Raw genomic sequence first — 15,000 nt, forward strand, 5'->3', positions numbered from 1 at the left:
CTCAAAGCCATGACAAAAGTTGCATTAGCTACATTAATATATCCTGTATCTCAGATTTAGAAGAACCTGGTATAAAAGAAACAAAAGCAACAATTAGGAAGAAGATTTGATGCCCAAAGATGGACGACATGAGAAAACTTCCAGAGAATGTTCACTACAAGACAATACCCAGCAAAGACTGCACCTGTCCAGATGTCTGAATTACAAAAAGCTAAGTGAATTATGGTTTATATAGAATTTTACAGACACAGGTATTATTTACTGCTAATGACAGAGGAATAATTACTGTTCCAATATGTGGAATCTATTACATCCACATCAACCAATGTGGCAATAGCAAACTTGCATATGTTTAGCAAAGCTTTAAATGACATAATGAAAAAAATCAGATACTGGTCCTTCATTTAACAGACCACAATCCGAGCAGTTCTGTGAAACACATGGAAAACAAAATGAAGGCTAACTCCATTATGTCCACATATAAATTGCACGATGAAGAGATACAGGTGAGAAAAGGGAAAGTTATAAGGATGTTTGCATATGTATAAAAGTGAATCTTCAAGCTAGAATTAAGCAGCATGCTAACAGGATACAAAAGTTCCACACATCAACATAGCACAGCATGACGTTCAGGTATACATATTAAAATAGTATTCTATTTTTTTATGAGTCATACACCATACTTGAGTTTGCCATGGAAACAGACTTGTATTGTTGTATGTTTGCAATGATACAGACAGAAATATAAACATACGAGACATAAAAAAACAAACAGGCAGTTCTCAGAATATACTTTATCAGAATAGACAGAATGTTCAACAAAACATCTAATGTAAATCACACATCCATCAATATATAATCCTAATATACAAGAAATTCAGAACCAGTAGTAACAGTGATAAATGGTGTCATTCCTTATCAAGACACTGTAATTGTTAAAGCTCTATCTATTTACTTGGTAGAGACTGACTTTTTCTTAGAATAGTAATTATCTCTTTGTTCATTTATAAGTATCTAATTGGAAATAGTTCTGCCTATGATAGGCCAATTCTCAGAAGATTACAGTGACCGATAAAGAAAATAAAATATTTCAAATGTGCTAAAATAACCAATAGTTTTCCTTGTTTTAGAAATGTGGAATAAAAAAAACAAATTGATATTGGTTATATATACATGCATGTGTGTTTTTAAATATATCATACAAACACAGTCATGTATAGATATAAACACAAGCATATGCATATGCAGAAGCATACAATGTTCCCTGCATGGGCGCATTACATTTTTCTGCTGTCAGACTACAGCATGCATGCATAAGCTGGTGCAAAGTTGTAGCAAGCAAAAAATATTTTTTGTGAGCAACAATAGCAGTTCCCATGCTCTAGCTCTACCTATGGCAGAACTTCTATTTGTCCCGGTCCCCTTCAAGAAACACATCACAACGAATGACATTTGATGATCTTTATTAAATTTCCATAAACATAAATTTTAACTAACATTCATTCATTTCAGCCAAACATGATACAGGTGAAATAACATTCATGTAACACTATCATAGGACAGGACAGCGTAAACCTGCTCATCCTGATCAGTAAGCAGCGTCCATACCTCCACTCACTTACTTATGAAGCAGCGTACCCGCTCACTTCCTTTACTATTTAATGCATTATACCATCAGCCAATAAGCAGCTTCCTCTACTTACTTATGTACTTATCAAGCAGTGTAAATGCTCACTTTCGTTACCATTTATTGCATTATACCATCAACCAAATAAGCAGCTTCCTCCGCTTACTTATGTACTTGTCAAACAGCGTAACCGCTCAATTTCCTTTCCAAACTTATTGAACTGACCGTCCAACACCAGAGGGGGAACAGGAGAGGGCAAGCCTGCCCTCTTGTCTGCCCTATCCAAACTACACATAACCACATCCCCACTAATAAAAAGGGGGAGGGAGGGCGGGTAGCAAGTTCATGCCAAAATGTAACTCCTACTCCAGTTACACTTGCCTAACATCCTTTAAGCCCCTCGCTACCCCTATCTCACTTCCTCCCAAACCTCATCCATTACTATTTAACCCTATCCTCCCCCTATCCTCCCAATTCCTCCTACTCTATTTATCTAACTCCCCCTTGAAGATGCCCGTGGACAAATTGGTCTGTTCCAAACCTCATTTGTCCCGGTCCCCTTTAAGAAACACATCACATCGAATGACATTTGATAACCTTTACTAAATTTCCATAAACATAAATGTTAACCAATATTCATTCATTTCAACCAAGCGTGATACAGGTGAAATAACATCCATGTAACACTATCATAGGACAGGACAGCATAAACCTGCTCATCCTGATCAGTAAGCAGTGTCCATACCTCCACTCACTTACTTATGAAGCAGAGTACCGCTCACTTCCATTACCATTTAATGCATTATACCTGTTCGATTATCAGCTAGAGCGTCTTCTGTGTGGAGACATGCGTGAATGGGCGTACCTTCATTGAAGGTTGTGCATCAGGGCAGGCAACTTGGCATGTAAAAATCTAGTGCCAATCGTTAGCGGACCGGAGTTCTGCTGTGGCGACCCCTAACCGGGAAAAGCTGAAAGACACAACAACAACCATCAGCCAATAAGTAGCTTCCTCCACTTGCTTATGTACTTATCAAGCAGCATAAATGCTCACTTTCGTTACCATTTATTGCATTATACCATCAACCAAATAAGCAGCTTCCTCCGCTTACTTATGTACTTGTCAAACAGCGTAACCACTCACTTTCCTTTCCCAACTTATTGAATTGACCATCCAACACCAGAGGGGGAACAGAAGAGGGCAAGCCTGCCCTCCTCCGCCCACAAGCCTGATCAGGCTGTTCCCCCTCTCTTCACCAAACTTCCACCATCTAGACACCATTAGGAGATAAGGCCAAATATAATTTGTTGTAAGATAATTACCAGGACATTACCAGCCCCTGGCAATTACCTAATGATTACCAGGGAACAACCCGCCACTGGAGCAGGAATACTCAACCCCCAACCACCAAAATCACCTTTCCTATAGCAACCCCTTTTACTTGCCCAACAACATGTAGAAACAACCTGAAAACTTTCAAATGCCATTTAACAGCCACCTTGCCAACACCAACTACCCATTATAAGCAGTGAGGCACCTAAACTCCATGATAGCTTTAGCAATCTGACCCCTCTTAGCTTGATCAGTACCCTTGAATGCCACCAGCAATATACAAAACTTGAAAATGCCCTATGCCACCTGGTCAAAACAAGATTAGTGACATACCAACTCCATCCAGAATGTAGAAAATAAATCATACCCTTTTGCCTACAAGTATGGTAAATCAAAGCCACACTTCCCATGCAAGGACACCCCATCTGGCTAACCACCTGAACCCACTTACTCAATCCGACCCACTAATCCCCTACCCCTGAAGGCTGCAACCCTACCTGAGCCAATCCAAGAAAAAAAAAAAAACAGCTACCGATAATACAGTGTAAATTCACTCTTGATGCTTCCCACCCAAAACAAGCAAAACAAACCATTACATTGTAACTATTGGGAAGAAAATATAACAAAACATTCCACATGTGGCTGCCTTTCTAGAAGACCATGAAATCTTTTCACACCACTCCATAAACCAACATCATCTTCGACCCCCTCTCTTGCCTATCAAAGCCACCTTCCTTCAACCTACCAAGTAATGCCCAGTCAGCCCTTCTCCATTTGCAACCTCTGAGGGATCTGTAAAAGAAAAACTGTACATACTTTATTCACACATAATCACAGCTTCTTAATGACAGTATGCACCACCACTGGCGTATCTCCTTCATCAACTGCATAAAATGCATACAAAACACCAATGAAACTTAAGATGTATTAACAAAAATACCCCTAAGATTTCCCCCACACCTCAGAGTCACAATACAACTGATACCTGTGCAAAATAAAACAAATGAATGCATTAAAAGGCCTATTCTATAAATAAATATATCACTCTTTTCTCAACCAAGCAATTCCCAACAACATTGTTAACCATAATTAAGGCAAAGAAAAAACATCCATAGTTGTGCTATTATAGCCTATTACCAAACCTGAGGTGTAAATCCCCCCCCCCACATGGTTCTACCTATATCCCTTTGGCTAGTTCATCAAAACCTTAGAGCCACTAACCTAGTAACTACCCCTGCTCCTGAAATTGGTGCCGCTCCTCCCACCAGTAAGAACCCCAAACTACCCCTAAGCAAATATCAAACCCTGCTATAACTTGCTTGCCCTTAACATCTCCCCTGGCCTTACCCTACCCACCTTTAAATGCCTTAATGAGTACAAAACAAACATAAATAAAATGAATATAGACCTTGAAGTGCCTTAATAAATGCAAAACAAACACTTGTTAACATACCATCTACCAGACATCAACCCAGCCTCCCCAGCATAATACCTTACCTCCTAGTAACTACCTCCAAAATAAAACAAATATAGATAAACTGACTTTTAAGGGCCCTAGTACCAGTAACCTAGTGACTTCCTATGCCTTTAATTACTGTGCATCCATCCAACCTGTGGAAAACCCCCAGACCCCCTCATAGCAGATCCGCAACCCTGCTTTACCCAGCCCCCAACATACTTCTGTACTTGTCGATACACTACCCAAACTGCATCAAGTTAGACATATCTTGCTAAATAGCGAATAAAATAAAATTCCTTGTGACCCCTTTGTACACAACTCCAACAACTGGAAGTCCAGCCCCTCAACATCAACTACCTTTAACTACTTCCTGCAGGAAAGCGACTGTTTACATTACACCCCCAATCAAGCACATTTATGCACCAATGCATCAATGGCAACAGCCACTGGTACCTGCACCGTCACACCCCTAGTCCTACCTTACCTTGACCCAAACATACCTCCTTACATAACCCCCTATACACCATGCCAGTCACTAAATCTACAATCCCATTACACACTAGTCCAACCATCAAAATTCACATAAAGCATCCATTACCTTTCAAAGGCATTTAATCAAGGTGTTGACCACTGGTCACTCAGCCCATGTCCATATATGGCCTTTCTGTGCACACCCAAGCAGCAGTGGTATCCATTGATATGGCTCCAACACCTCCAACTCTCCTTCCCTCCAATCACCAATCACATCCACTTGATTACGTACCTCCGCAATTTCATCAGTATCTGTTGCCCACTTCTGCTCCCCATGTGTAACCTCTTCAATAGCCACTGCTTCCATCATCTGTGAATTCACTGTGTATCGCCATAGCTGGTACTTGGCACACCACCATCTATAAAGAAAGGGACAAAATTAAACCCTCTAATATGTAAAGAGAAGGCTCCGCCTTATACCCACCTATTTCAAATTATAGCCACAACATTCCAAGACTGCATCTGCAAGAAAGAAAAACACATATAAATCATCCAAAATACATGCACATTCCAAGACCTCTTCAAGGGCAACCTATCCTGCCAACCCAGGAAGGAATGCACCACCGCCACTAACATCTATGACAAAGCAGCCCTAACTGAAGCTATGCTTCCAGTGACCCTATCAAATACCCAAGATAAATTTAACCTCCAGTTGAGTATGTTAAAACTAAACCCCCCCATGAAAGGACCTATCCGTATCCACAACCAGGGTAACCTTGTGATTCCAGACCACGTCAATTAGCACCCTGTATAAGCCAAGCTAACTTATATTGTAAAACCATCTGTTGAGCGCTTAACCTTCCATCTCCAATTGAGGCACACTAACCAACATAATGTAGAACAAATGAACACAATGCCACAAACCTAATAACAGCTGAGTAGCAGCTTACGAAATACAATCAAGTAGTATTTTAAATATTCCTGTTACAAACTTAAAAGGTTAATAGAACAGCTTGCGGTAGCATGGATATTCAGAATGGTACACACCCACACATCCAGAAATTATATTCTTTCCATAACCCAAGGCAGAGACACACATTCATGTACACACAAATGCATGCAGCCTCACTCATGCCACTGCAGGCATGCACATACCTGTCCCCACACAATCTCACATTAATACAGCCACACCCCACATCTTTGCTTAACCTACGTGCACCATAGGTCTCAACCTCTTAAGAGGCCAATGTAGAACAAAGACTAACAATGTGTGACAAATGGCCAAAATGTGGAACACCCTATTTTTGCACTGTGGGAAACATGCCATTGACATGGGGCATGGTAGAACATCTGTAAAATTTAATAAAACCACTATTTTTATAAGGAACAGCAAAAAATGAGCCAAAAATCTATCCATTCTGCAAAAATACGTACATTTGAGAGCTAGATCATTTTTTTTAATTCAAAAGATGCTAAAACTGCTGAAACAGCAAGAGCCACAACACCATTTAACTGATGCCTTTTTTATTTATTAATTTTTTTTTTTTGCACCTAGGGCAGGCATTTACTAAACACAGCTGTCACTGCGTAAGAAAACATATATCCTTCAGAAAATGTATGCTAGCACCGATCCTGTTATTCTAGCAAACTTTCTAAGTTTATACGAGCAATATTTAAAATGTTTCTATTTTTGTGCTTTTTGTCCTCCTTATATGTTGGACTTTGTCCAGATTTCTTGCACTAAGAGGATGAGAGGTATGGCCAACCACTCTGTTATGCCCAAACCTGTGCAGCCCCACCCACAGGGTACTAAAAGCACAGTAGGTTTAGGTTTAGTTTTTTTAGACTTAGGGTTGCAAGTAACTTTGGCCTGAGTTAGAATGTTTGTGGTCTTTAAAAATGCAGCTGTAGGGGAATTAAATGTACCTGTCACACCTGTGTCTTTCCCATCCATTTTATTCCACTGTGAATGCCCTTACTTCAGGGGTGAGGTTCTGTGCAAACTTTTTACAGGTACAAACCAAAGTATTGATTGGTGAACGGTGCTGAGCAATCTTGTCTGGGCATTGGCATTAATGTCTTGTAAACTCACTAAGCATTTTAGTGCACTAAGTGCGTTGGACATAAGGTGTTGTAACAAATATCTATATATATGTACTTTGCACTAGAGAGACATTTGACAGGAAGGATGAGAAAGGAAAGGGTGAGTGATAGCAGAACCAACTTAGATATTTTGTATTAGTAAATATATACAAGGGTAGGCACATTTTTTTCTGAAGAGAAGGTCAAAAAATCATGACAAAAGATATTTACAAGCAGACAGACAAACTATACAGTTGAGGTGATACTTATGAAATGGGGATGTGGAGTATACTTTATTTAAACTTGTACTGGTCATCATAGTAAGTACATCTCAAAATTTGCAAAATACTGTCAGAAAAGTAATGTTGTGATGCCACTTATCAAAATATTCCCCTTTGTGGGTGTACAGTACCAAGCAGGAATATTGCCGAGTACTGCTCTTTGGCACTGGTAATTGGGGCTGTCTACCCCTGATCAATACTGTTGAATTCTGATTTGGCTCATACATATCGAAGTGCTTCTTGCTCTTTGTTCTGGAAGGTGCATTTTACGTTCTAAGTGAGAATAAGTCAATGTGCGTTTATTCTAGCTTTTCTGGTGCAGAGCTTAAAGTGACGGAAAAGTGAATGCACATGATATGATCACCTTAGACAGAATCCAATGTTTTATTTGCTTTTTCTATCCTTTTTTAACATGCATACACACACGTACACATGTCTGTTAGATGCTGTTTGCAAAAACAAATAAAAAATGTATTTACAGTATACGTTCTTGCGGTTTAACATTGAACCATGAAAAAACATACTTTGAACATTGAAACAGTTGGTAAGATCATTTTTGTAACTACACTGCTTTAAATGTTCATCCAGGTTGCTTCCAGCTGTGATGCTAAGTGCTGAAACTGCCATGCAGTGCTGAGACGTTGTGAACAATTTCCGTGCTCAGTGCTTCCTGAGTCGGATCGATGTACTGACACTTTTTTTAGTTATAAAACAAGCCCTGTCTTCCCCCAAGGATTCATAAACAAAATAAGCCACCATGACAGTAGGAAGGGTGGGAATTGAATGTGTCATTCAAGGAAATGCAGAAGTTTCACGTACAAGAGTAACTCTTGCATTGGTTTGTATAACGCAATGCTGATTGGCAGTAATTACGGTATACAAACCTATCAAAACCAGTGTTGTGGAGCCAAACATGTTCAGCGCGGAACGGCGGAACAGTGGCTTCATTTGTCATTAAATGCGGAGCGTTCCTCATATTCCGGAGCACTTGGCTCCTCAGACATGCACTATAAATATATATATATTTTTTTGTTTGCTAATACCATCCTTCAAAGAATGCCTGCAAATTCAAAAATTTTCACTTGCTAGAGTTTTCGTTCCTTTCAGCTGCTATGCTGTGGCTTCCTTTGCCCTTTTATACCTATAGCTAAAATGATGTGGTCACAAATAGGGACAGATTTTTAATATTGCCCCTAGAAACTCAGAAAATTGACCGAACAACAGCGGAGTCCCAAACACAAACGTCTGTCATTACTTAATGACCTCAACCCTATTTGCCAGAAAAGTACATGTTTTAGGAGGAGAACACCAAAATATGAGGCAAATGTGGACATCCTGCGACAATAATCTGTACAGTTGAGAGGTATGGTGGGTATACAAGTCGTCAAGGACGTAGTACTTGCTGTAGCAAGTTCACTCAAAAATGTGACTCCTACTCCTGTTACACTTGCCTAACATCCTAGCCCCTCTCTACCCCTACTTCACTTCCTCCCAAACCTCATCCATTACTATTTAACCCTATCCTCCCCTATCCTCCCAATTTCTCCTACTCTATTCATCTAACCCCCCCCCCCCATTGAAGATGTCCCTGGACAAAATGGTCTGTTTCAAACCTCATTTATCCTAACAGATGATATCCTGATAAACATGGACAAAGACAAGCTCAGTGGGGCAATTTTCATAGGCCTCATCAAAGTGATTGACCTAGTAGACCATTTTTATTTGAACCACTTACCTCAGCTAGATACTTCACATTCAGCATATGTAAATGTAACTCTCCAAGTACCTGATCATTATAGGAGTCCTCCAATGGTCAGTGCTCCAGTTTTTTCTCCCAGTTTGTCAGCTCACCCCTAGCTCACCTTCATGACATACCTAGCATCTTAGATCCTGATGGTATGTTTATTTGGATCTATGTACTGGTCGAGTTTTCAGAAACTTGAAATTCATATCGGTGAGACTATATGGCTCAATTTCTGAAAAAGTCAAACAAAAAAAAAACCACAAAAATCTCTTTTTTATGTTTTTACAGGGGGGCAAGCCCCCCTGAACCCCCCACCCCCTGCAAATTATATATACCAAATCTAAGATTGCACTACATTGAGGAAAATGGTAAATTTCCTGATACTCACTGTACCGAGATCTCCATTCAAAAACCTTGAGTTTTCAGAAATTTGATCATATCATCTCGCTGATATGAATTTTGAGTTTTTGAAAACTTGATCACCTGATAGGGATCCATTTATTTACCATTTCCCAAGACTCACTCATGTCTGGCAGGAACCAAATACAAGAGAACCACATCCAGCTTTCTGAGTGGTTATGTCAGAATAAGCTTATTTTGAATACTAAGAGAAGTTTAGACATTTGGGGCAAAAATAAGCTCAGTCCAAACTAGTCCATAATAACCAGCAATAACACTCTCGTTGAAATGTTGTAATACTACAAATATCTAGGCATCTGATTTGACTAGCAACTAGCTTGCAAAACAGTGATAAAGTATTCAAAGACACCTAACTTTTTGGGGCCAAGAAAATATTCCATTTTCTATCTCCCAAAGGTAGAAATGCAATTGTGAAATGGGTATTTCTCTCCCATCACTGAAAACTGACATATCTACTCTATAAACCACAGCTACTAACATCTGCAAATTCATCTTACAAGCTTGAAGTTAGAATACCAATTTAAAGTACTCAACAAAGTGCACTGACTCCCAGTATCACACCTGATAAACCTGCACTAAGTTCTCTACTGTTTAAACTAATTAATCTTGAACCCTTGCTTTTTACACCGGTCTATCTGCATCTCTGCCTACCACCTCAGTTCCATCATTGTAACATAACAGCACAACAGACAGCAAAAACTAAACTCTGCTACACTGACCACATTTTGCCTATCCTAGATTCCCAAAGCTGGGAACTCCTTCCAGCCTACCAAAAGAGAATACCTCCTTTAAAACCTTCAGGCATAATCTCATACAATTCCTTTTCAAGGATGCAACATGTAAATCCTGCAGCATTATCACAGTCGCCTAAATCCTCTTTCTTTACCAACTTCATTAACACATGCTCTAATCTATGAAATAATTCTTGATGGAGAGATTTGTGTGTATCTGCTCATACCCTGTTTACTTCTCATTTTGATGACTTTAGTACTCTGTGCATAGACCACCCTTATTTGTGTAAAAGGTGTAAAATGATCATCTTCATCACTTCTTCCCCGGATCTTAATCTGCACTTTTCTACACTTTCCACTGTATATTCTCATCCAGTCTCTCCATTTGTTCTAACACTTTCTGAAACAATACAGTTATATGTTGTGCTTCATTAACCTGTACTACCTCATGCAGACACGCGCACATATATATATACATGGATGCACACGCATATAGATGGTTGCAACTCAAGAGGTCAAATACACATTTGGTAGAAATGTTGTAGGTATAAAAAAAGAGAGAAAGCACAAACATGTGAATGCTCATTTGTTTGAATCACATTAGGTTCATAGGTTTATGCTAGGATAATGATCACTAGGGTCTTTATAAGCCTAACTATGCAACCCAACCCAGGTTTGTTAATGAGTTCCTGGCTACTTGGTGGCACTTGTAAGTAAGGAGTTAGCTAAATGTTATGTGTGTGTGGGGGGTGTTCTCTGGGGATTCATTTACATATGCTTAAATTTAGATTTGTACAGTATAGGCAAGCAGAAATGAGGAGGAAATGTAATGTTTGAATAAGAAGTGGTGCTTATGAAGGTGACAAGTCGGTGCTCTAGCAATCGGTATGAATATGTAAGTATTTGCAGTTTAGGGCATGCGTTAGGTAAGCAGATAGATTCAGTGTTGTAGGTATTCTTGTCCTTTTGTATTGTATACTGGTACTATTGGAGAAAGGGTTTTTGTTAGCATAATGTGTAGGATTAGGGGTAGTGGTAGAGTTAGGGTCATGGTTAAGGCTAGCATGCATGAGTAAGATGGTGCAGGTGGGACATTGTATATGTGTGTGTGTGTGTGTGTGCGTGTGTGCGTGTGTGCGTGTGTGCGTGTGTGCGTGTGTGTGTGTGTGTGTGTGTGTGTGTGTGTATGCACGAGCATGCATGTGCTTGCATTCAAGTGCGTGTGCATATTTGTGTCCATAAATGTTTGCATGTAGAGTGTGTCTGAGCTATCTTGTGTGGTTGCAAGCTAACAGAAAGGAGGTTCCAAAGATAAGTTATAAGGTTAGGGTTAGAAGCTGGCCAAGACTAGGATTAGTGTTATCAGTGTAGTATCTTGAGATTGGATTCTGTTGCTTTTTCGCTGAGACGGAGAGGCCATAACTTTATCTCAATGGATTTCCTTGTGTTGATGTACCTGTACAGTCTCGGAGGGGCCACTCACTTTTAGCTTGGTGACATAACTCTAAACATTTAAGCACAAAAAATCTGGATAACACAAAAAATAATGGGGGTGGTGCAAAGGCCCAAAATCAGGAAAAAAATAGCATTGTTTTCTAAGGGTATGAAGTATGAGCCCGGGATTCATGAAGCTCGGCGCAAGGACAGCGTTAGGCTTGCGCCGACCGTGCAGCGTAGAGATGGCGCATTAGCGCCATATGTATATTAATGAAGGCTCGCTGCCCCCACATCCACGTGCATTGGAAATGTGCACGAGTGCAGGGGGTGTGTCCAAGCGCCGCACGTAGGCGTGGACATGTCGGCTGCTTACGTGCAACCTAAAATGCTGAATAGTACAGCCTGCCTCTAATAGTAATCACACCTGTCAGTGTCCGTGGATACTGAAATGTATGCAAAGCATGCAAGACAGTTTTGCAAACACAAAAATAAGAAGCAAACACAAATGCACGTAGCTGAATATTGAGTCCCCATCCCTTGAACAAATGACATTTAAAACCCCGTGCCCGTATTCCATTGTAGTGTCGATAGTTATACCAAGTGGAAGCGAAATGTATCATGTTAGCTCATTTCCAACAGCTAAGCCTAGCCCAATGGTCAGGGTTACCACCTGTCCCACATTGTGAGGGACAGTCCCCCTCTGGGCAGTTGTGTCCATACCAAAACCATTATAAATGTAAAATATCCTGCGATTGTAGGACATAATTATGTCCCAAATCTTATGTAATAGTCACAAACAATACTTATGTCCATATGTAAAATACCTACATGTTACAAGAAACAGAATAAGCAAGTAAACGAAACAGAAGAAGCAGCTAAACTGCTACAACAATAAGCTTACATTTAGGCATAAAACAAAAGTACTATCTGTTGTAATGACAGTGGGTATGTGTTGGCCTGTAAAATCTGATGTGTACCCTGAATATATCCCATCCTGACCAAATGAAAAGGTGGCAACCCTACCAATGGTCAGAGCATTCGGCCAAAATCTGCCCATTCGTGGTCCAAAGCATCCTTGTCAGGATGGGCCAAAGATGAATAGGTATTGCCCGGGTCCACCTACCATGTCATGAAAGATAAGTATTTGCGTGTACCGATGTGCGTGATGTACAGCATGTGGAAGGTGAAACATGCTAAGGTAGTCCTCACAAACATACAGGTCCCTGACATATGTAGTGTATACAATGTGTTCCTTTGACCGTGCCATGGGCCATCAACCAGAGAAGGGATGGATGGAGTGTGTGTGGAATATGGGGGTGGGGGGGGACGGGTAATGTAATAATTCACCAAGGGTAGACTGTGTTGGATGCACAACAGGTGAACTGGAGGTGTAGGAGGGAGCAGTGGGTGAATCAGAAAGAAACACAAAGAACAAACATACGCATCCACAATACAACCTGACAGGCCATAATGAGGAACACAATCACACAAACATATGAATATTAAAATGTGTGATACACATGTACAGAAACATCACCAGCACATACCCACATAATGGTCTGGCCTGAACTGAGCCATCCAACCACAGCACACCTGGATGCATAATTGAATACCCATCATCCCCTCTACAGCACACAACCCCCCCTATTCCTGAACATCCACCAAATCCAGCCATACTCAGGCTGCTAGCTTGGCGCAGCCATATCTGCACATAGTGACCACTACTCATATCTAGTAGGCAGTCTCAAGATTGCAAACTATGTATCCCTTGCATGTATAACCCTATCACATTTTCGTAAATCCAAAAATATCGAAGCTTATTGGTCTGTTCAATTTTTGGACATCCCTAATGGGATAAGTATTCTGTGTAAACATCAGACTTGGTGTCACGACACGATGTCCAGTCCTGTTGACATCTGGACACAAGTTGTATGTGCAGTACTGGTTCATGAGACTGCTCACCCTCCAGCCGGTCATGCAGAACCTACTACCTGGGATTAAACACATGACCGTGATGCACAACTCCCCACATGTATTATTGAGAATATATACTTTACATATTCGCATAGTGGCAGTTGGATATAGGGTGATTAAGGCGCTGACGTTAGCAGGGTACCTCCTGTCCCACTTTGTGAGGGACAGTCCCTGTCTGGGCAGGTGTGTCCTGACCAAAAATAATACAATGGTAAATGTCCTGTGATTGCAGGAAATAATTATGTACCATATTTCATGTAAGAGTTACATAAAACAGTTATTTCTGTATGTAAAATACGTAAACTTTACAAGAAACAGAATAAGCAACTAAACTGCTACAAGAATAAGCTCTCATCTAGGAAAATAAGTAAAGATCTAAACCCTGTACTGACCGTGGATATGTGTCGGCATGTAAAATCTGATGTGTGTCCCAAAAATGCCCCACTTTGTCCATTAGAAAAGGTGACAACCCTAGACGTAAGTGGGTATGCAAGCGGGTAGGTGGCGGTGATTAAACGGTATGTGGAATGTAAAAACGTATGTAGGTGTATATGCATGTTTATGTACAGACCGATATATATGGAGAGAAATATAAAGATACACATATATCTATATATATATATATATATATATATATATATATATATATATATATATATATATATATATATATATATCTATGTGCAGTTATGAAGAATGAACATGGTCACAATATAGCAGTCACAATGAATGTGAATGGAAACAGCAGAGGAACCAGCCATAATATTTAGTGCTGTTATACATCAGGACGGCCAGAGGTGAGCACACCTCTGCATCCTCAACCACAGGTAAGACGCTAAAAGTGGAACGAACAATGTCCTCGTGCTAAGTCTGACTTTTAACTAAGTACAGGGCAGTTCCAGTCCCCAGTCAGACAAGCCTAAACCCGGATGACCGCATGAACACCCTGACAATCAAATACACGTATTTGCCAGGACTATAGGCTTAGGAGGTCTGAATATACTTTGAGTGAGTCAACATGCGAAAAGGGTCCAGAGCGGTATTGAATGGCGCATGTGTAGTACTGCAGTTTTCCCAACAGGAAAATAGAGGCCTGCTGTGTTAGTGAAGTGCTGAGTCGTGTGTTTGGGTAACTATGAACCATGGGTATACATATAAATGAAGCAGAAAACCAATAGTGTAGTGGTTAGAGCATTGGACTATTGAGCAGACGTTGCTGGTTCGACTGCAGCACACACCATTTATGATGCGTAATCTGTATACGAGCATATCCTGCTAATGTTATGCTGTATAATGATATACATCCAAATAAAATGTGAACTGGGGTGAAGTAGCACAGTAATAATGTAGACGGATTTTGAGTGACGTGAATCAGCGGTTAAACAGAAAAAACACAGCTGACAAGTGTTGTATTCACCATTTGTCCAACTGCCCTTGTTCC

The sequence above is a fragment of the Protopterus annectens genome, chromosome 8.part0, assembly GCF_019279795.1.
Source record: "Protopterus annectens isolate FY-2018-M chromosome 8.part0, PAN1.0, whole genome shotgun sequence".
NCBI lineage: Eukaryota > Metazoa > Chordata > Ceratodontiformes > Protopteridae > Protopterus > Protopterus annectens.